The 24744-nt window shown below is 42.2% G+C and overlaps 1 protein-coding gene and 1 long non-coding RNA gene across 2 annotated transcripts in view; one reads left to right on the top strand and one right to left on the bottom strand.

Moving 5' to 3' along the window:
• LOC138949825 (uncharacterized) overlaps window positions 1-24744 on the bottom strand; it is a 484249-nt gene that overhangs the window by 38351 nt on the left and 421154 nt on the right. The gene's annotated exons all lie outside the window — the stretch shown is intronic.
• LOC138951557 (uncharacterized) lies at window positions 7947-9147 on the top strand. Its single transcript, XR_011451169.1, has 2 exons — window positions 7947-8628; window positions 8892-9147. It is a non-coding gene; the product is annotated as an uncharacterized lncRNA (long non-coding RNA).

Here is a 24744-nt window from a genome sequence, read left to right on the forward strand (position 1 = left end):
CAAAACAACAGGTAAACAGAACAGTCACAGAAAACGTCTAACTACTCAAACCTACTACAACTTTCCGATCAACTTTTCATCTAAATACCAAAACATAACACAACCATTATCGATCTCCAAGAAAAGAAAACATACATTTCTCTGTTCATTTACGGGTCACATAAACATCATACAAATTCCTTGACAATGCTTCCCCCGAAAGCGGCGTGTGGCTGCCTGAATGTCGGAGTAAACACGGCCATACACGTGAACATCTACTCGTGCAAACAACTTGAGTGAACGTGGGAGTTTCAGCCCATGAACAAAGAAGAAGAACGAATAAAAATCTCGTGAAAAATATGACACTACTAAATGTTTGGTGGGTTGTCGACAAACAAGCTTTTTTTTTCTATCCGATAAAGATTAAACAGAAAGAGGTACCCCCCCTCCCCAAGAACCAACAAACCAGTCGCACCAAGCTATAACAACAGATTTAGTCAGCATGTTGACCTAAAACTAAACGGTAGACAGACTTGTTAATCCCGTCGAGACTCATAGAATAAGGGCTAGCCAAACCGGCACACCATGGCAACAAGACCGACATGTAAAAACCGAGCACATTTTTAGCGTAAACATAACATATCTTTTCTAGATTCAAGATGTGATGAGGAATACAATGCAATCCTGTTTCAGTCTTTGAGTAAAAAATCGATTATATGACACATTTAATGAACAAATTGATTGCTATTTTGTTAAGCTTCCGACCAAAATAATCATCGAAGCGAATCATGCAAATAAGACGTAACAGTCAAATGTAATTTGTGCCTGACGATGGGACATCGGAATTTGATCAAGTTTCTGCGTTTAGGATCAATGTCAGAAACATAAATTCGTGTTGATAATTATATATCTGCGAGTAATATATCTTGTCCCAATAACTTGAATAGTTCTGCCTTTATATGATTCGTATGCAAGGGGAGAACCGTTTTTCCTGGTCGGGCTCGGTACGTCTCAGGTGGCCCTCGTATATAATATATGCGAGCCCGCAAGTTAGTACTGCTTAGAAGCGTTACACCCTCAGAGGAAGAAATACGAAATGAAACATTATTCCACTCAAAGCAAGATTCGCATTCAATAAAGGCTCATGATGCAAAACATTATTTCAGAAAACGAACCTTCCATACTTTGCTCTAATTTGTCCTCAAATATTCACAGATACCCCACAAAGATACCCCACAAAGATACGCATTCCCCTTCCTCATTGGCCTTTTCTGGAAGCATGCTATGGAGTTCAATACCAAATACTTTTTGACGAATACATGTTGTAACAGGTTTTAGCGACAGATATGTTATCTTTGCTCTTACAGAAATAATCGGTGTTTTTTGCTTTAAAAACTGTTTGGGGTCGATTATTGCTCCCAATGGCTTTTTTCTGTTGACATGTTGCTGCTTGTGTTTAGTTTTCTAAAAATTAATGTGTTCATCCTGTAAGATGTACAAAAACAACTCATGTGCGATAGCCATTTTTGAGATACCTTTTTAATGTAATAATTTATTTATTTTCCGTTTATTATTAGTGTAATCCTTAAGGAGAGGGCTGGTCGTAAATAAGCAACCACTTTGTGCTTAAACCATTACCCTCGTAAATAAATAAATAACAAATGTCACTAATTGTCATTGTCATTGTCTCTCTCTTTTCTCTCTCTGACGAATTTGACAAATAGCCTAACACCAACTGTCCTATTTCCCATAAATTCATCAAACAATAGAAGGGAAAATTGAACTTGAGAAATTTCCTTTAAACATAAGGAATTTGACAAATTTACTGAAATAATATGTTGTAGCAAATTTATCAAACAACCAACCAACGCAAACAAACTTACCTCTACGAATAGCAGTCAGTATTCTGCGTGAAAATCAACCAGCTTGTTTTTGCTCAGTCAGTGTTCACAGTGATACAGGGACACACAACACATCACATCACTCCATGGCCTCTGAGTGTGGGGGCTGAGTGTTTCAGTCAGTGTTCACAGTGATACAGGGACACACATCACATCACTCCATGGCCTCTGAGTGTGGGGGCTGAGTGTTTCAGTCAGTGTTCACAGTGATACAGGGACACACAACACATCACATCACTCCATGGCCTCTGAGTGTGGGGACTGAGTGTTTCAGTCAGTGTTCACAGTGATACAGAGACACACATCACATCACATCACTCCATGGCCTCTGAGTGTGGGGGCTGAGTGTTTCAGTCAGTGTTCACAGTGATACAGGGACACACAACACATCACATCACTCCATGGCCTCTGAGTGTGGGGGCTGAGTGTTTCAGTCAGTGTTCACAGTGATACAGGGACACACAACACATCACTCCATGGCCTCTGAGTGTGGGGGCTGAGTGTTTCAGTCAGTGTTCATAGTGATACAGGAACACACTACACATCACATCACTCCATGGCCTCTGAGTGTGGGGGCTGAGTGTTTCAGTCAGTGTTCACAGTGATACAGGGACACACAACACATCACATCACTCCATGGCCTCTGAGTGTGGGGGCTGAGTGTTTCAGTCAGTGTTCACAGTGATACAGGGACACACAACACATCACATCACTCCATGGCCTCTGAGTGTGGGAGCTGAGTGTTTCAGTCAGTGTTCACAGTGATACAGGGACACACAACACATCACATCACTCCGTGGCCTCTGAGTGTGGGGGCTGAGTGTTTCAGTCAGTGTTCACAGTGATACAGGGACACACAACACATCACATCACTCCATGGCCTCTGAGTGTGGGGGCTGAGTGTTTCAGTCAGTGTTCACAGTGATACAGGGACACACAACACACATCACTCCATGGCCTCTGAGTGTGGTGGCTGAGTGTTTCAGTCAGTGTTCACAGTGATACAGGGACACACAACACATCACATCACTCCATGACCTCTGAGTGTGGTGGCTGAGTGTTTCAGTCAGTGTTCACAGTGATACAGGGACACACAACACATCACATCACTCCATGGCCTCTGAGTGTGGGGGCTGAGTGTTTCAGTCAGTGTTCACAGTGATACAGGGACACACAACACATCACATCACTCCATGGCCTCTGAGTGTGGGGCTGGGGGCTGGTTGGGCAAATCCACAGCCGTAGCCACAAACGCATCGAATGCCTTTGCAGAGTTATCAGAAGGAGTGCGATGAACGTATACCTGCACAAATCATCATTTCTTTGAGAAGACGTATACTTCACTCACATTACTATAGAACACTTCACCAATGAATAGACACAATGACACACACCGAGCACACACAACTACCTCAATTAAGGTTGTGGTCTTGGCGACGGGTCCTTACAGACTAACACGGACCTCTGACGACACCGCTATATATACCACAGCAGACACGCGCAGTCAATACAAACACACCCCTCTCTATCAATCAACACTAAACACACCCCTCTCTATCCAGCCGTGTGTTGTGGACGACGATTCTTCAGAAGATCAGACTGAGCTCTACAACACCGCGACATGAACAGAGCAGACAGGTCCGTGATACCTGTACTCAACACTTAACACACCCCTCTCTATTCAACCGTGTGTTGTGGACGACGATTCTTCAGAAGATCAGACTGAGCTCTACAACACCGCGACATGAACAGAGCAGACAGGCCCGTGCAAGCCCCGTGATACCTGAACTCAACACAGAGACACGTCGAATTGGGCGGGGATATAACTCAGTTGGTAGCGCGCTGGATTTGTATTCAGTTGGCCGCTGTCAGCGTGAGTTCGATCCCAGGTTCGGCGGAAATTTATTTCAGAGTCAACTTTGTGTGCAGACTCTCTTCGGTGTCCGAACACCCCCGTGTACACTACATTGGGTGTGCACGCTAAAGATCCCACGATTGACAAAAGGGTCTTTCCTGGCAAAATTGCTTAGGCACAGTTAATAATTGTCTACCTATACCCGTGTGACTTGGAATAATAGGCCGTGAAAGGTAAATATGCGCCGAAATGGCTGCAATCTACTGGCCGTATAAAATTTCATCTCACACGGCATCACTGCAGAGCGCCTAGAAATGTACCCACGGAATATGCGCGATATAAGCCTCATTGATTGATTGATTACGAATGTTTAGGGACTCAGACAGAGTCGTTATCTTGATATCACAAACTGTTAATCATTTAGCAATCTTGTTAAAGGTACTGTTTATGATTAAGCATGAAACAAAATTGCTGTACACTAATAAGTTACTAAAAATACAATGGACAAACAAACACACAAAGAATAAAACAATACAATGAACAATGACATAACGAACAAAAAAGTTAAAAACATAAACCGCTTAACTGCTCTCTTTCAAAATAACGTTGTTTAAAAAAAATACACAATATGCTTTCACATGCAGAAACGGAAATAGGTATACTTGTGACACTTTTAATGAATCAGAAACAATTTTAAAACCCATAAAGCAAAAAGTAGACACACGTTTTACCCTCTACCCTCATCTCTCTTCTTTCATGGAACGATACATTTGAACAAGTAAATGTTTGCCTTGAATACAGTGTAAATGAAGATATAATGATCAGATTCATTAGACATTGATTCGATGAATGTTCTGTCACACTTTTGAAATATATACGAAAATACAGATTCCTAACTTCAGCTCTCATACATTGAAAAAACGTAAAACAGCAACCACAAATGGGCGGTATTAACATCTATATAATCTATATATATATACGACTTGTGTCTGTCTGTGTATATGTGTGTGTGTGTCTGTGTATCTGTGTGTGTGTCTGTGTATCTGTGTCTTCGCGATGCACGGCCAAAGTTCTCGATGGATCTGCTTCAAATTTGGTGGGCTTATTCAGAGAGACCCCGGACACAACCTCATCGATGAGATATTTCAACACGTGCTCTCAGCGCGCAGCGCTGAACCGATTTTGGTTCCACCTCAGCTATTTTGGTTCCACCTCAGCTACCCGGGCCCCCATACCGACACACCATAGCCGCTACACCACATCACAACGCCAAAGTTCTCGGTGGATCTTTTTCAAATTTGGACACCGTATTCAGCTACACCCCGGACACAATATCATCGATGAGATATTTCAACACGTGCTCTCAGCGCGCAGCGCTGAACTGATTTTGGTTTTTGTGTTCATTTCACCATTATAAGTAACTCTTCCTTATCTTCTCCAGTGTTTGGCGTTTATCTCCCTTCCTTCGTGTGGCTTTCCCGTTTGTAAGTTACTACTATTTTTAGAATGTCACTGCGCTGTCCACTGCGCTGTCCACAACGCTTCCCTTGCACCCGTAAGTTGTTCTTACTGTCAAAGTGAAAAGGTCGAATCAATTTATAGCCACGCGAAAAATACATTCTCACCTATCTCTATATATTTATAGATACAGATATGCATATATATATACGGCTTCTGTGTGTGTGTGTGTTTGTGTGTGTGTGTGGGCAAAAACCTGTGTATTGTAGAGTTCTGTTTGTGATGTGGTCTAGCGGCTTTTGTCTGTCTGTATGTTCTGGCATGTGAGAAGCCACAGCAGATAATATAGGGCTAAGAAATAAGCTCTAAAATTCTCAATCCCGTTTGACAGGACTTCGCCTTCAAAGGTGATTGTGGTGAACCGCCACGCTGTCTGTCTCTGTCTCGCGCCGTTCACCCCAAATTCCCGTTTCTGAATTACTATTTTTAGAATGTCACTGCGCTGTCCAGAACGCTTCCCTTGCACCCGTAAGTTGTTCTTACTGTCAAAGTGAAAAGGTCGAATCAATTTATAGCCACGCGAAAAATACACTGTCACCTATCTCTATTAACAGCTATTGTGTTTTCAGCGTAGCAATAGGGCCCGATATTTAGACGAGACAAGTATAATGCCGACGAGTCGAAGACGAGTCGCATTATACTTGTTCGAGTCTAAATATCGGACCCTATTGCTACGATGAAAACACAATAGCGTTTATATAGCTATTCTGACATTAGATTCTGTGTTAAAATCATGTTTTTGTCAGCAACAAGGACCAGAATGGTCCATGTCATTGATTGCAGACGACGGTTCCCTTTCTGCATGAAGCCACGGAAATAACCGAACATTGAAAAACCCACGGACATGTATTACGGAGAAAACTCAAGATAACCGGATGCTTAGCATTACGTCAATATCTTAGGAATCATATGACGTTATGACGTATCATGCTTGCCTACGTAGATTGTATGTTCGAAAGTCTGACTTATGTTGGGAATTCGCGTGGTGAAGACTGCGGTAAATCTGTAGATGATAAGAGAACAAGGATTGTCTCAGAAGAAACGACGAAATGTTTCAGACCGGTAACTTCATTTCAACATTGCACTACACAATGGACGTTCTATGTGACAGGAGAGTTTGCTGATTTTGTGTTAAACATTGGTGATTGGAGAGATCGTCTGCAAAAATCAGAGATAGGTCGCTTCAGATTGCAGCTTCTGGAAATTTGCAAGGTTTGCTGCCAGTTAAAGAACTGGATTTTACACGTAATGTATGTCATGTACAGTAAGCAACAACAAAAACACACACAAAGCAAATTGCATCGTCTGTCGACTAGCCACAGACACAAGCCCGGCGAGGTATGCGTGTACTTTATACACGTGAAAGAAACCGGAACCATGCGTCTTTGTTATTGCCGATATCGTTTGGATATCGGCAAAAATGGCCAACTTTCGTAGCGTTATGCTTTGATGATCGGAAAAGGGATGTGTGAGACCATCCAATCACAGCCCCCGAATCCCCCCACGTGTCCATCAGAATAGCTATATATATTTATAGATATAGATATTACCCGCTATTACGAGCTAGTCGTGTGACAGAGAGTTTTCTTGCACACGAGACTGTAGATGTTTCACGACGGCTTTAGCCGGAGTGAAACAGCAGCAGTCGAGTGTGCAAGAACACTCTCTGTCACACGACTAGCTCGTAATGGCGATTATGTCTCACAGCTTCAACAGAGGAGAGAACAAACACGTTTTGCGTACTCACGCTTGATAAACCTAAACACAGGAGCAGCCATTGTGGAGAGATCTACTTTTTGACGAAAGTGAACGAACAACTATGAATGACGTCTCGGTATATGTGAATGACGTCACAGTCATCGTCACAGTCTGTATCTTTTGAAGCATTCCATTCTTCATGACGTCTTTCTGTGTCTGCATCCGCGAAATGTTTGTTCTTTCCGGGGTCTTTGTCATCTATGTTCAGAACTCTGTCCTTCTAGTTTCAGACTAACAGGCCTCCTGAGCGAGCCACTTTCCAAGGGAAGCTAAACTCGCGTATGGAAACAGTACTGTAGTCTGGGATGCCGTTTTCAGTATTCTCAGCGTTGAAGAATTTGTAAAGAGAAGACACGACAACAGCAGGAGAAATAAAAGTCGTGTGTGCATTTTGGGGCTTTTGGAGGGACGATTTCGAGTTTGAATCCGTTCTTGCACATGCTCCAAAGCGTGTAACATACAATCTTGCACACGTTTGCTTTAGTAGTGGCAAAGAAGGAAAGCGTGTGACATACATATATATACGGCTTCTCTGTGTGTGTGTGTGTTTGTGTGTGTGTGTGTGTGTGTGTGTGTGTGTGTGTGTGTGTTTGTATGTGTGTGTGTGTGGAAAACACCTGTGGATTGCACAGTTCTGTTTGTGATGTGGTCTGGCTGCTTTCCTATGTCGGTATGTTCTGACCTTCCTCTGAGAAGCCATAACAGATTAAAAAGAGGGCTTAGAGATAAGCTCTAAATTTCTCAAACCTGTTTGAGTGGTCTTCGCCTCCAAAGGAGATTGTGGAGTTCCGGCACTCGGTTACATTCGTCCTCGACAATGATGGAACACGATATGATATGATCAGGAATGGCAATATGGCCTCTGAATCATTTTCCTGCTGTTCCCATTCCACGAATCTGGGTAGGACCTAAGCTTGGTGGGTCCATGTGTCACGTAAAATTACGTGAATCCATGTCCAGCGACTCTATGTTTATTGTTTTGTTAGGGTTGGATATTATTTTGTTGTGAAATAAGATGAATAAATGAATGTAGTGTTTTTTTTCTATGTTTTATCAAATGTAATATAGCAAGTGCCTGTGCATTGTAAGGATAACCAAGACCGGAACGGAAATACGTCAGTTCATTAATGACGTCATATCATTTGTTGGGAACTTGGAAACAGACAGGTCAGTTCAAAGGCCGCAGGTAGCGACAACATATTATGATTGGTCAGCGATTCTGATAAAGCCACGTAAGTGTGAGGCTAGTCGGTTGGTCGTCAAGTGAACGGCACATCCAACTCGAGGCAAGGCTATCAGTTGGCGAACGCACGGCAAGCAAGAAGTTATGTTCTGTGAACGTTAGAGTCAAGTTCAGAAGCGATACAAGCCGGAGGAGATGAGAATTAGCGGCGAAGGCCTCACGAAGATGTCGAAGTCGTCAGGCGCGAGGCTAGGGGCTGAATGAGGTGCAGACCAAGCGGGTCCAGAGAGAGAAGAGGAGTCGGCGGTCGGGCGACGAGCGTGGGAGCGGCGGCGGCCTGGGAGAAAAGAATGGCGACGCTCCAGTTGCTAAGCCGGACACCCTCGAGTTTTGGGTCCCTATAGTTGTGTTCATCATGTTCTTACACCGTTAGGGTACGTATATTTGTGATGGGTTATTCATTTCCGAACTGGTGACCATTTCATTGTTTTGCTAATGCATAGCCCTGATGTTGAATAGAAGTTACTAGGAAATTATTGTTGTTGGATTGATTGTTGATGTTGAGTCTATGAATCGTAGAGAGAATGGATCGTATGAGGGTGTCATAACCCTGCAAGTCAGTTTGTGATGTCACGGATGAGAGAAACTGTTGAAAAAGCCGTGAGTGCATAAAATTAGACAAAATCTTACTTTCCAGGTGTGTTACCTGTGGGTTGTTTCCTATTCCTACTCCGTTTCCCGTTTCCAGTTCGGAGACCAGTTACGTTTTGTATTCGAGAGATACCAGTGATCCTGATCGTCGATTTCTTCTATCAGCACCGACGGGGAAACCAGCGGCATTCAGCTAAGTTTGACTTTCAAGTGTATACAAAAAGGAACTCAAACCATTTCAGAACTCTAACAGCACGTCCACAAAAAAAACAATCCGATCGCGATCGTGAAAAAAAACAAAAGGAAAGATAAATAAAAACTTACGATGCATTCTATCTAAAATTCGTTTGTTTTCTTTGTGGAAAAAAAATATATCGTGTCAGTGCGTGTCCTTTGTGTCCAAGTTTGATAGAAAAAGAATCTTGCACCAGCGAGACATCACTCAAACATTACATGCGCGACAGCATGGTTCGGACCCGGCGAAGCCGGCGTACGGTGCGCCACTCAAGCCGGGTATTCGGCTCTACTTCTTCCCGGCGCATTTTTCATGATCCGCTAACTTAGACCATTATTTTTAATAATCACTGAGACTCGGCATGTAACCTCTACTTATTATACGTGTATGAAATATTTATTACACGTCTAATGGTTATGAGCCAAACGGCTTTCCATACACAAAGCAACGCGGACCTTCGGATAGAGAGTTATTGCCCGGCATATCACTCGACTAGAACCAAGGCAGGGAGGAGGAGGAGGAGGAGGGAGAAAAGAGGGGAGGAAGAGGACAAGGAGGAACAAAACACATTCCCAAAGACATTAATGGCTTTTGAATTTAGATTTATAGGACCTGTGTCTACTCTGCGAACTCCTCGAAACAGTCCTGTCTGCTTGACACTTCTGATATAGTAGAGTGCTTCATGGCCCCGACACTTGTGATATAGTAGAGTGCTGCATGGCCCCGACACATGTGATATAGTAGAGAGCGTATTGTGTTCATGGCCCCGACACTGTTTTGACAGCCATGGACCTTCACCCTGACAACTCAGTATGAGTCGATCGGTACCCGGATGTACATTACTTCGAGATACACTGGTGTGATCGAGTCAGCCCCCGTGTCTGATTGGCTAAATTGCCAATTGGGGTTTGCAGACGTGATTTCAACCAATCCGAGCACGCAGCTGGCACCCACTGAGTAGGTAATACTCTCGTGCACATTCTCCCAGGATCTGGGTGCAGACATCGCGTGGCACTGATTACAGATACTCTCTTTCCCGTGAACATCATCTGGTACATCTCTTTTCATCTACCATGTTTTTATCCTGGGATAAACAGCATCATTGCACTTTGACACTCACCAACAATCGAGTCTTGCTACTTCCGATGCAGAACGCTTTTTTAATTAATATCCCTGGTTTATATAGCTATGTGTTACAAATCATGCCAAGACAGGCATTTCACTCATTGCAGAACGCAGCATTTTGCTGATCTAATATCCCTGGTCTATATAGTTACGAATAACGAATCATGTCAATAAAGACAGGCTGCGGATGTCGGGGTTGAATCCCGGGGGAAAGATGCTCCTTTCCTGAATGCGATATACAAGATGGTTGACACAGGAAGGAAGATATTCTTAAAGGCTCAATCTTTCACCTGTAACCGATTCGGCTCTCATATAGGGCTAGACTTTTACATGGGATAAGGCCAAATATTCGATTAATTTGGCCTATTTTGATGTGGGCAGGCATTTTTGACTTGAATCTGTTGCACGGAAAAGTATACAGAACACATCAAGTTTGCTTTGCTGTGATCTGCCGATGTTTTTAACAAACCAGAGTCTCAAGAAAACCTAGGCAGAACACAGTAAGTCCACTAATTTGCTCATAGTTTTTTCATTGAACCAAATTAATTTTATGACAGAAACTAGAGCAAACAACGCAGAATGCATGCAGACGCTTACTTCCAGTAAAACTTTAATCGAGAATGTGGGGGGCGGAGGGAGGGGGGGGGGGTAAGAGAGATGATGACTAACACACACGTATTTCATAATTCATTTCGACTGCAGCAACAATAATTTGGCAAAATATCTTCTTCTAAACACATACACATATTTAAATTACACAGTCATTATTTGCAACATGTTATTCGATATCAAAAACAAACACGCAAGTTATACCCAAAACCCAATACATTGTGTATCCTGCACCCTAACAAACGCGTGTTTATCTAAGCGAATACATGATTTGTCGTCGATTTTAGGGGGTACGTTTTGATTCGGGAGAGTTTTGGGGGTACCAGCTTGTTTGACTGTGTGGGTGTCTGTCCATCAATATTTATGATTACTGTTTGTGCGATCGTTTGTTAGTGTGTTTGCTTTGTTTTGTGATTTTTTTTGGCCGTTCTTGTTGTTTTTTTGTTATTCCTGTTATTATATTTAATGTTGCTCTTGTTATGTCTGTCTGTCTGTCTGCCTGTCTGTCTGTCTGTCTGTCTGTCTTTTCTTTCTGTCTTTCTGTCTGTGTTATAAGTGTGTTGTTGTTGTTGTTGTTGTTGTTGTTATTGTTGTTGTTGTTGTTGTTGTTGGTTGTGATGGTGTTGTTGTTTTTGTTGTTGTTGTTGTTGTTGTTGTTGCTGTTGTTGTTGTTGTTGTTACGTCCGTGGATGCATGTAAGATATATATATTTTTGTAAAACAAGCACACACAAGCAAGATTTCTGGCTGTCTGCACAGGTTTATGTCTGTGTGATTCTCGATTATTATGTTCGATTATGTGTGAACATTTGTTATTTTTGTTTTTGTCGTTGTTGTCTATCAAACTGCTGTTGTTGTTGTTGTTGTTGTTGTTGTTGTTGTTGTTGTTGTTGTTGTTGTTGTTGTTGTTGTTGTTGTTGTTGTTGCAGTATTAGTACTTGTTGTAGTTGCTTTTCTTGTTGCTGTTGCTCTTCTTGTTGTTTCTTTCGTCCGTCGATGCTTGTATGATAAATTGTTGTAACACACAGGCACACACACACACACACACACATACACATTTACGAACACACACACACACACACACACACACACACACACACACACACATACACACACACACACACACATACACACACACACACACAGACACATGTTCCTAATATGGACCATTTGTCTGTATGTAATTGTTGCTGGATGTCTATCAAAGCTAATTCACTTTAATCAGGCCTAATGGTTAACCTAAGAGAGAAGGACTACCAAACACAAAATGATAACAAAATCTGATCTTTAGTGATTGAAATACAAATTCAACATATCCTGAGTCCCACTTCATACGGAAACAAAGGACAATTCTACATGGTAGATCGGCTCGCCAGAAAAAAAAGAGGTATTTAATCAATAATTAATGGACAGAGCAAAGTCTACTCTCCTTGTGTGTAAAGTTTAAAGCCAAGTGGATGATATTTGAAGCAGAACGACTTTTACAAAGCAACACAACCGATTTTTATTAAATTAAAATCATGTACCTGACATAGTTATGCGGCTGACGAAATCGGCCGGTATTTTCACACTTCCACAACTCCACGAAAAACAAACCGCTGGATCAATGGACTTCATGCTTTTGGAAAAGTTAGTTAATTCATTTCTCTTTCAAACACAATAGACAAGATTTGTTCTGAGCAAAATCTATTTCAAAAGTGTGCGACCCCCCACCCCCTCCCGATGTTTCGTTCAACCATTCAGTTTTCATAACTTTACCAATATATCATTATCTGTTCGAAACTATCGTTTGGTTAGCAATTCACAGAAATAAAAACAACTAGGAAATGAATAATGTAGCTGTAGCTGTAGACTGCACAGTTGTGTTTTTAAGAGAGGCAACAGCCGATCATGCCGTGAGAACAATTCGATTCACAGTCTCACATCTGACCATGCTTTTACACGCAATAAGACATCACTCTAGTTAGAAACTGGCTCAAATCAACAGCTGGTTTGTGTTCTCTGTGCAGAGTTGATTTTGTAGGCGAAATTTAATTTGAAAGTGTGTGACCTTTCTCTGCACTTGTCTTGCTATGTTTGGCCGTGTGCGGGTCGTTGCATGCGTGTCGTGTCGTTGTCTGATGATAACGACATGGGCTGCCTCGTTCAAAATGTCAGGTTTCGTAACTCGACTAATGTCGTATTCTCTATAAATTAAAAAACCCTATCGTTAGAGTATCAATACACACAAAGAAAACACTTGGACATGATGAATGTAGCCCCAAGCCACTGGACCCATGTTAGGTGCTTCGATCAATGTTCCAAGTGCACAAGACTAAAGCATCCATATGACTGTAATGTAGTGTCTGTTATATCAAATTGTTCAGTTTAGTTGCTACTGGGTTGTGTTCTGCATTCAGTTAATAGCCTACGTGAATACATGTTCTGCTGTAATGTTGCTGTAATGTTGCTGTTGCAATAGAACAAACTCACAAAAATAAATACAAAGGGAAAGAAAGAAGCAAAACAGATTTACAAGGAAATAAAATATGTTCATGGTTTGTTGTCGTTTTTTAAAATTTTATTTTCTTTTATAAAAAGCACAATTATACCATGATATAGGATACGTTAAATATAAATGATAATTGCAATGCTGAATATTTTAACGTCGACCAGAAAAGATGCTTTTTTTTAACGACGCCGTTCAAAATCTTAAACCTCTCTTGGTTACAAAATCAAATGAACTTAGAAGTCGATTGTTTAATACCATGTGTCACTTTATTAGAGGTTGTTTGACTCAGTTGCCGACTTCTCCGCCTTATTTCAGTTTTCTCTTCACACACTTTGTTTTTATGCGATAGTGTTACACTTTTTCCGGCCTCGCACATGAGGGAGAGCATTCATTGGAGCTATACGTTTTAAACAAAATTGTTTTTTATGCTTTGCTGTTATCGATTACTTCAAATTAAAACAAGTCGCGTGAGGCGAAAATACAACATTTAGTCAAGTAGCTGTCGAACTCACAGAATGAAACTGAACGCAATGCAACGCAGCAAGACCGTATACTCGTGGTCCACCGCTCACGGCATAGGCAGTGAAATTGACAAGAAGAGCGGGGTAGTGGTTACGCTATGCTGCATAGCACGCTTTTCTGTACCTCTCTTTGTTTTAACTTTCTGAGCGTGTTTTTAATCCAAACATATCATATCTATATATTTTTGGAATCAGGAACCGACAAGGAATAAGATGAAAGTGTTTTTAAATTGATTTCGAAAAAAAAAATTTGATAATAATTTTTATATATTTAATTTTCAGAGCTTGTTTTTAATCCGAATATAACATATTTATATGTTTTTGGAATCAGCAAATGATGGAAAATAAGATAAACGTAAATTGGGATCGTTTTATAAATTTGTATTTTTTTTTTACAATTTTCCGATTTTTAATGACCAAAGTCATTAATTAATTTTTAAGCCACCACGCTGAAATGCAATACCGAAGTCCGGGCTTTGTCGAAGATTACTTGACCAAAATTTGAACCAATTTGGTTGAAAAATGAGGGCGTGACAGTGCCGCCTCAACTTTCACGAAAAGCCGGATATGACGTCATCAAAGACATTTATCAAAAAAATGAAAAAAACGTATGGGGATTTCATACCCAGGAACTCTCATGTCAAATTTCATAAAGATCGGTCTAGTAGTTTAGTCTGAATCGCTCTACACACACAGACACACACGCACACACACACGCACGCACATACACCACGACCCTCGTTTCGATTCCCCCTCGATGTTAAAATATTTAGTCAAAACTTGACTAAATATAAAGAAAGAAAGTTAAACTTCTGACCAGCGCACGGGGTACGTTACATGTTAAATGGCCAGTGGGGAATGCAAAAGTGCGCGCGCACGTGTGCATATGTATGTGAATACTTTTTTTTTAACCAGTTAGTGTTAATGTCGATTGAGTGTCATTTCGATCGCGTGTTTAGTTGACACGCGTCATCAGATTCAAACATACGCATACTTTTGTAGAGTCATAAGAGTTCTAAAACAGGGAAAAAGATGGCAAAGTAAAAGATTGTAAATCAAAAATTGTTAGTGTATTTTTGCGATGAGACAGAGACAAAAGTATGTTGTACAAAGGAAGTTCATACCCATGAAAACTCTCAAACGGGTTAGTAGTCCGTAAGCCGTCGCGGCAACTCGGTTATTAGAACGGAACTACAGTGCAAACCTCGTAAAGTGCAAACCTCGCAGGTACCTAAATTTATACGCAGACATTAATATGTAAATCGCCGTGAGCTCTTGTGAGAAGGGGCGATTAATAAATGTCCATTATTATTATTATTATTATTATTATTACCTGTAACAAATACTGATAAAAAAAGTGTTTTTAAATTTAATTCCGACTTGATTTTTCAAAATTTAAAAACAAGTCGCGTAAGGCGAAAATACAACATTTAGTCAAGCTGTCAAACTCACAGAATGAAACTGAACGCACTGCAATTTTTAAGCAACACCGTATACTCGTAGCATCGTCAGTCCACCGCTTGTGGCAAAGGCAGTGAAATTGACAAGAAGAGCGGGGTAGTAGTTGCGCTGAGAAGGATAGCACGCTTTTCTGTACCTCTCTTCGTTTTAACTTTGTGAGCGTGTTTTTAATCCAAACATATCATATATATATGTTTTTGGAATCAGAAACCGACAAGGAATAAGATGAAATTGTTTTTAAATTGATTTCGAAAATTTAATTTTGATCATAATTTTTATAGTTTTAATTTTCAGAGCTTGTTTTTAATCCAAATATAACGTATTTATATGTTTTTGGAATCAGAAAATGATGAAAAATAAAATGAACGTAAATTTGGATCGTTTTATAAAAAAAATATTTTTTTACAATTTTCAGATTTTTAATGACCAAAGTCATTAATTAATTTTTAAGCTACCAAGCTGAAATGCAATACCGAAGTCCGGCCATCGTCGAAGATTGCTTGGCCAAAATTTCAAACAATTTGATTGAAAAATGAGGGCGTTACAGTGCCGCCTCAACTTTTACAAAAAGCCGGATATGACGTCATCAAAGGTATTTATCAAAAAAAAGAAAAAAAAAGTTCGGGGAGATCATTTTCAGGAACTCTCATGTAAAATTTCATAAAGATCGGTCCAGTAGTTTGGTCTAAATCGCTCTACACGCACACACACACGCACGCACGCACGCACGCACACACACACACACACACACACACACACACACACACACACACACACACACACACACACACACACACACACACGCACATACACCACGACCCTCGTTTTGATTCCCCCTCTATGTTAAAACATTTAGTCAAAACTTGACTAAATGTAAAAAGGAAAAATTGCATTTGGTGGCTTAAACTTACCGCTACGGTTCTGTGTGTGTTATGTTTGTATTTGTGCATTTTGTGTGTGCTTGAGATGACGTTCCTGTAGGAAGAACATACACTATTCTCATCGAGGACCCCAAACTCCAGCTGAAAAATGTGATGTTGGAACGTTGACGTTAATGTTGTTAAACACAAGCCGAAACCCACGACGCCTGTGTCAAGCTGGTTGTCTCCCTCATCTTCAGTCGTCTGGACTACTGCAATTCCCTTCTGGCTGGCCTCCCCGCCTCATCTATTCATGGCCTACAACGAGTCCAGAACGCCGCTGCCAGGCTGACGTTGAGGAAGACGAAGCGAGACCACATCACCCCCCTACTTCGCTCCTTGCACTGGCTCCCTGTCAACACCCGAATCTCCTACAAACTTTCCACTCTGGTCTACAAGTGTCTCAACGACTCTGCTCCCGAGTACCTTCAATCCTCCCTGGACCTGTACACCCAGCCCTCCGACAGTCCCCTTCGTTCTGCTGCTGACCCTCTCCGCCTCCACATCCCTCGCTCGAAACTCGCATCTGCTGGTCAGCGTGCATTTCCCTCCGCGGGCCCCTCCGTCTGGAACTCCCTGCCGCTTGAGCTTTGCCAGAGCCCCTCTCTTGACGCGTTCAAGAGTAGGTTGAAGACTCAGTTATTCCCGTAGCTGGCTGCGACTTTCATGCTCGACGTGATGTGTTGTGCCCCAAAAGACATTATGTGCTGTGCTCTGTGAGGGGTGTTTTCTTTGTGCTTAATATTATTTTGTTTTGACCTAGCTATTGATGTGTACATTGTTGTTAAACAGTTGTTTGTTGTATGTTTACCAGGGTTTGCTAGTGTGTGATAGGGTTCGTGTCCGTCTGAAGATGTTAGTTTCTTTGTTAGTCCTGTGTTGACAACTCTTCGACAAGCGCTTAGAACTGTACCCACGGAATACGCGCTATATAAGCTTCATATTGATTGATTGATAGTTAATATATGTGATATATTGTGCATGCTTGCTGCTACGGCTATAGCGGGCTTCACTGACAAGCCGTGGGCAATAAACCTGCAGTGACTGCTCTTGTTCATCTGGAGAGCTGCGGTGTCAGCCGTTTTCAAGTGTTTCACAACTAGGTGTCACATACTCAGCGTTAGCCTTAGGAGGTCAAGAAGCCATCAAGACCAAAATCGCGCAATAAATATGCCGTGCGTGATGTGCCTCAAATCACGGCGACGTCACAGAGATTATAGAAGTTGGCACTCGGGTAACAGGGAGCGAAGGGCAGTGCCCCACCTAGTGATCGAGTGCCACAACCCAGACTTTTCCCTTAATGTATATTGGTTTTAAACTCCTGCTTCCGGATTATACAATACACATTAAAACATGATTACATAAACGAGAGGATAGCTGTTTTCTCTCAATTTTACTACCCTATAGAAGATCAGTTTTACGTGTTTGCGCACGTTCTTTATATTTTGTCTTACAATGATGTCACTTTTAAACCTTTTAACAGGTGGTCCTGAGTTTTATCATTTTTTGAACGAAACTAAAATTGAATTAAAGTCAATGTTCTTAATGGTCCTTCCCCTAGGAAGTCAACGTACACAAAGGAAATATTATTAATACTCCTCTTACAAGGACCTTAACAGATATCTCTTATTGCCCACCCATGTTTTAACATAGAGGGGGAATCGAGACGAGGGTCGTGGTGTGTGTGTGTGTGTGTGTGTGTGTGTGTGTGTGTGTGTGTGTGTGTGTGTGTGTGTGTGTGTGTGTGTGTGTGTGTGTGTGTGTGTGTGTGTGTGTGCGCGCGCGTCGGTTTTCGTGTGTGAGAATAATAGACAGACAAACAGACACAGACAGATAGATAGACAGACAAGACAGACAGACAGACAAATACACAGACAGACATCTTTGTTTAATTTTTTATTATAACTTGTTATTTTGTTTAGCCATGCACATCATTGAGGGGCTTTTAATTCATCAACATGTATCCCCCGATACATACACCATTGATAGTTAGCCCAACTATAACATGACTTGTAGTCAATCATTAGGATGATAAAACTCCTAAACTAGGTTTCTTGTTTTACATATCAACATGTTTTCGGTGTACATAGCTGGAAGACAAGACAGAACACACACAATATCGGAACTGACAGACAGACAAGACAGAACACACACACAATATCGGAACTGACAGACAGACAAGACAGAACACACACAGTATCGGAACTGACAGACAGACAGGACAGAACACACACACAATATCGGAACTGACTGACAGACAAGACAGAACACACACACAATATCGGAACTGACAGACAGACAAGACAGAACACACACACAATATCGGAACTGACAGACAGACAAGACAGAACACACACAGTATCGGAACTGACTGACAGACAGGACAGAACACACACACAATATCGGAACTGACTGACAGACAAGACAGAACACACACACAATATCGGAACTGACAGACAGACAAGACAGAACACACACACAATATCGGAACTGACTGACAGGCAAGACAGAACACACACACAATATCGGAACTGACTGACAGACAAGACAGAACACACACACAATTTCGGAACTGACTGGCAGACAAGACAGAACACACACAATATCGGAACTGTCTGACAGACAGGACAGAACACATACACAATATCGGAACTGACTGGCAGACAAGACAGAACACACACACAATATCGGAACTGACTGACAGACACGACAGAACACACACACAATATCGGAACTGACAGACAGACAAGACAGAACACACACACAATATCGGAACTGACTGACAGACAGGACAGAACACACACACAATATCGGAACTGACAGACAGACAAGACAGAACACACACACAATATCGGAACTGACTGACAGACACGACAGAACACACACACAATATCGGAACTGACTGACAGACAAGACAGAACACACACAATATCGGAACTGACAGACAAGACAGAACACACACACAGTATCGGAACTGACAGACAAGACAGAACACACACACAATATCGGAACTGACTGACAGACACGACAGAACACACACACAATATCGGAACTGACAGACAGACAGGACAGAACACACACACAATATCGGAACTGACAGACAAGACAGAACACACACACAATATCGGAACTGACTGACAGACAGAACACACACACAATATCGGAACTGACTAACAGACAGGACAGAACACACACACAATATCGGAACTGACTGACAGACAAGACAGAACACACACACAATATCGGAACTGACTGACAGACAAGACAGAACACACACACAATATCGGAACTGACAGACAGACAAGACAGAACACACACACAATATCGGAACTGACAGACAGACAAGACAGAACACACACACAATATCGGAACTGACTGACAGACAAGACAGAACACACACACAATATCGGAACTGACTGACAGACAAGACAGAACACACACACAATATCGGAACTGACAGACAAGACAGAACACACACACAATATCGGAACTGACAGACAAGACAGAACACACACAGTATCGGAACTGACTGACAGACAGGACAGAACACACACACAATATCGGAACTGTCTGACAGACAAGACAGAACACACACACAATATCGGAACTGACAGACAAGACAGAACACACACACAATATCGGAACTGACTGACAGACACGACAGAACAAACACACAATATCGGAACTGACTGACAGACAAGACAGAACACACACACAATATCGGAACTGACAGACAAGACAGAACACACACACAATATCGGAACTGACTGACAGACACGACACAACACACACACAATATCGGAACTGACAGACAGACAGGACAGAACACACACACAATATCGGAACTGACTGACAGACAAGACAGAACACACACACAATATCGGAACTGACAGACAGACAGGACAGAACACACACACAATATCGGAACTGACTGACAGACAAGACAGAACACACACACAATATCGGAACTGACTGACAGACAGGACAGAACACACACACAATATCGGAACTGACTGACAGACAAGACAGAACACTCACACACAATATCGGAACTGACTGACAGACAAGACAGAACAAACACACAATATCGGAACTGACAGACAGACACGACAGAACACACACACAATATCGGAACTGACTGACAGACAAGACAGAACACACACACAGTATCGGAACTGACTGACAGACAAGACAGAACACACACACAATATCGGAACTGACAGACAGACAAGACAGAACACACACACAATATCGGAACTGTCTGGCAGACAAGACAGAACACACACACAATATCGGAACTGACAGACAGACAAGACAGAACACACACACAATATCGGAACTGTCTGACAGACAAGACAGAACACACACACAATATCGGAACTGACTGACAGACACGACAGAACACACACACAATATCGGAACTGACAGACAGACAAGACAGAACACACACACAATATCGGAACTGACTGACAGACAAGACAGAACACACACACAATATCGGAACTGACTGACAGACAGGACAGAACACACACACAATATCGGAACTGACTGACGGACAAGACAGAACACACACACACAATATCGGAACTGACTGACAGACAAGACAGAACACACACACAATATCGGAACTGACAGACAGACAAGACAGAACACACACACAATATCGGAACTGACTGACAGACAAGACAGAACACACACACAATATCGGAACTGTCTGACAGACAAGACAGAACACACACACAATATCGGAACTGACTGACAGACAAGACAGAACACACACACAATATCGGAACTGACTGACAGACAGGACAGAACACACACACAATATCGGAACTGACTGACAGACAGGACAGAACACACACACAATATCGGAACTGACAGACAGACAAGACAGAACACACACACAATATCGGAACTGACTGACAGACAAGACAGAACACACACACAATATCGGAACTGACTGAGAGACAGGACAGAACACACACACAATATCGGAACTGACTGACAGACAAGACAGAACACACACACAATATCGGAACTGTCTGACAGACAAGACAGAACACACACACAATATCGGAACTGACTGACAGACACGACAGAACACACACACAATATCGGAACTGACAGACAGACAAGACAGAACACACACACAATATCGGAACTGACTGACAGACAGGACAGAACACACACACAATATCGGAACTGACTGACAGACAAGACAGAACACACACACAATATCGGAACTGACAGACAGACAAGACAGAACACACACACAATATCGGAACTGACTGACAGACAAGACAGAACACACACACAATATCGGAACTGACAGACAGACAAGACAGAACACACACACAATATCGGAACTGACAGACAGACAAGACAGAACACACACACAATATCGGAACTGACTGACAGACAAGACAGAACACACACACAATATCGGAACTGACTGACAGACAGGACAGAACACACACACAATATCGGAACTGACTGACAGACAAGACAGAACACACACACAATATCGGAACTGACAGACAGACAAGACAGAACACACACACAATATCGGAACTGACTGACAGACAAGACAGAACACACACACAATATCGGAACTGACAGACAGACAAGACAGAACACACACACAATATCGGAACTGACTGACAGACAGGACAGAACACACACACAATATCGGAACTGACTGACAGACAAGACAGAACACACACAATATCGGAACTGACAGACAGACACGACAGAACACACACACAATATCGGAACTGACTGACAGACAAGACAGAACACACACACAATATCGGAACTGACTGAGAGACAGGACAGAACACACACACAATATCGGAACTGACTGAGAGACAGGACAGAACACACACACAATATCGGAACTGACTGACAGACAAGACTGAACACACACACAATATCGGAACTGACTGAGAGACAGGACAGAACACACACACAATATCGGAACTGACTGACAGACAAGACAGAACACACACACAATATCGGAACAGACTGACAGACAAGACTGAACACACACACAATATCGGAACTGACTGACAGACAAGACTGAACACACACACAATATCGGAACTGTCTGACAGACAAGACAGAACACACACACAATATCGGAACTGACTGACAGACACGACAGAACACACACACAATATCGGAACTGGCTGACAGACAAGACTGAACACACACACAATATCGGAACTGACTGACAGACAAGACAGAACACACACACAATATCGGAACTGACTGACAGACAAGACAGAACAAACACACAATATCGGAACTGACTAACAGACAGGACAGAACACACACACAATATCGGAACTGACTGACAGACAAGACAGAACACACACACAATATCAGAACTGACTGACAGACAAGACAGAACACACACACAATATCAGAACTGACTGACAGACAAGACAGAACACACACACAATATCGGAACTGACTGACAGACAAGACAGAACACACACACAATATCGGAACTGACAGACAAGACAGAACACACACAATATCGGAACTGTCTGACAGACAGGACAGAACACACACACAATATCGGAACTGACTGGCAGACAAGACAGAACACACACAATATCGGAACTGTCTGGCAGACAAGACAGAACACACACACAATATCGGAACTGACAGACAGACAAGACAGAACACACACACAATATCGGAACTGTCTGACAGACAAGACAGAACACACACACAATATCGGAACTGTCTGGCAGACAAGACAGAACACACACACAATATCGGAACTGACTGACAGACAAGACAGAACACACACACAATATCGGAACTGACTGACAGACAGGACAGAACACACACACAATATCGGAACTGACTGACAGACAAGACAGAACACACACACAATATCGGAACTGACTGACAGACAGGACAGAACACACACACAATATCGGAACTGACAGACAGACAAGACAGAACACACACACAATATCGGAACTGACTGACAGACAGGACAGAACACACACACAATATCGGAACTGACTGACAGACAAGACAGAACACACACACAATATCAGAACTGACTGACAGACAAGACAGAACACACACACAATATCAGAACTGACTGACAGACAAGACAGAACACACACACAATATCGGAACTGACTGACAGACAAGACAGAACACACACACAATATCGGAACTGACTGACAGACAAGACAGAACACACACAATATCGGAACTGACAAACAGACAGGACAGAACACACACACACAATATCGGAACTGACAGACAGACAAGACAGAACACACACAATATCGGAACTGACTGACAGACAAGACAGAACACACACAATATCGGAACTGACTGACGGACTAGACAGAACACACACACACAATATCGCAACTGACTGACAGACAGGACAGAACACACACACAATATCGGAACTGACTGACAGACAAGACAGAACACACACACAATATCGGAACTGACTGACAGACAAGACAGAACACACACAATATCGGAACTGACTGACAGACAAGACAGAACACACACAATATCGGAACTGACTGACAGACAAGACAGAACACACACAATATCGGAACTGACTGACAGACACGACAGAACACACACACAATATCGGAACTGACTGACAGACAAGACAGAACACACACAATATCGGAACTGACTGGCAGGCAAGACAGAACACACACACAATATCGGAACTGACTGACAGACACGACAGAACACACACAATATCGGAACTGACTGACAGACAAGACAGAACACACACAATATCGGAACTGACAGACAGACAAGACAGAACACACACACAATATCGGAACTGACAGACAGACAGGACAGAACACACACAATATCGGAACTGACTGACAGACAAGACTGAACACACACACAATATCAGAACTGACTGACAGACAGGCAAGACAGAACACACACACAATATCAGAACTGACAGACAGACAGGACACAACACACACAATATCGGAACTGGCTGACAGACAAGACTGAACACACACACAATATCGGAACTGACTGACAGACAAGACAGAACACACACACAATATCGGAACTGACTGACAGACAAGACAGAACACACACACAATATCGGAACTGACTGACAGACAGGACACAACACACACAATATCGGAACTGGCTGACAGACAAGACTGAACACACACACAATATCGGAACTGACTGACAGACAAGACAGAACACACACACAATATCGGAACTGACAGACAGACAAGACAGAACACACACACAATATCGGAACTGACAGACAGACAAGACAGAACACACACACAATATCGGAACTGACTGACAGACAGGACAGAACACACACAATATCGGAACTGACTGACAGACAAGACAGAACACACACACAATATCGGAACTGACTGACAGACAAGACAGAACACACACAATATCGGAACTGACAGACAGACAAGACAGAACACACACAATATCGGAACTGACTGACAGACAGGACAGAACAAACACACAATATCGGAACTGACT

This window comes from Littorina saxatilis, linkage group LG16, assembly GCF_037325665.1.
Source record: "Littorina saxatilis isolate snail1 linkage group LG16, US_GU_Lsax_2.0, whole genome shotgun sequence".
Lineage (NCBI taxonomy): Eukaryota > Metazoa > Mollusca > Gastropoda > Littorinimorpha > Littorinidae > Littorina > Littorina saxatilis.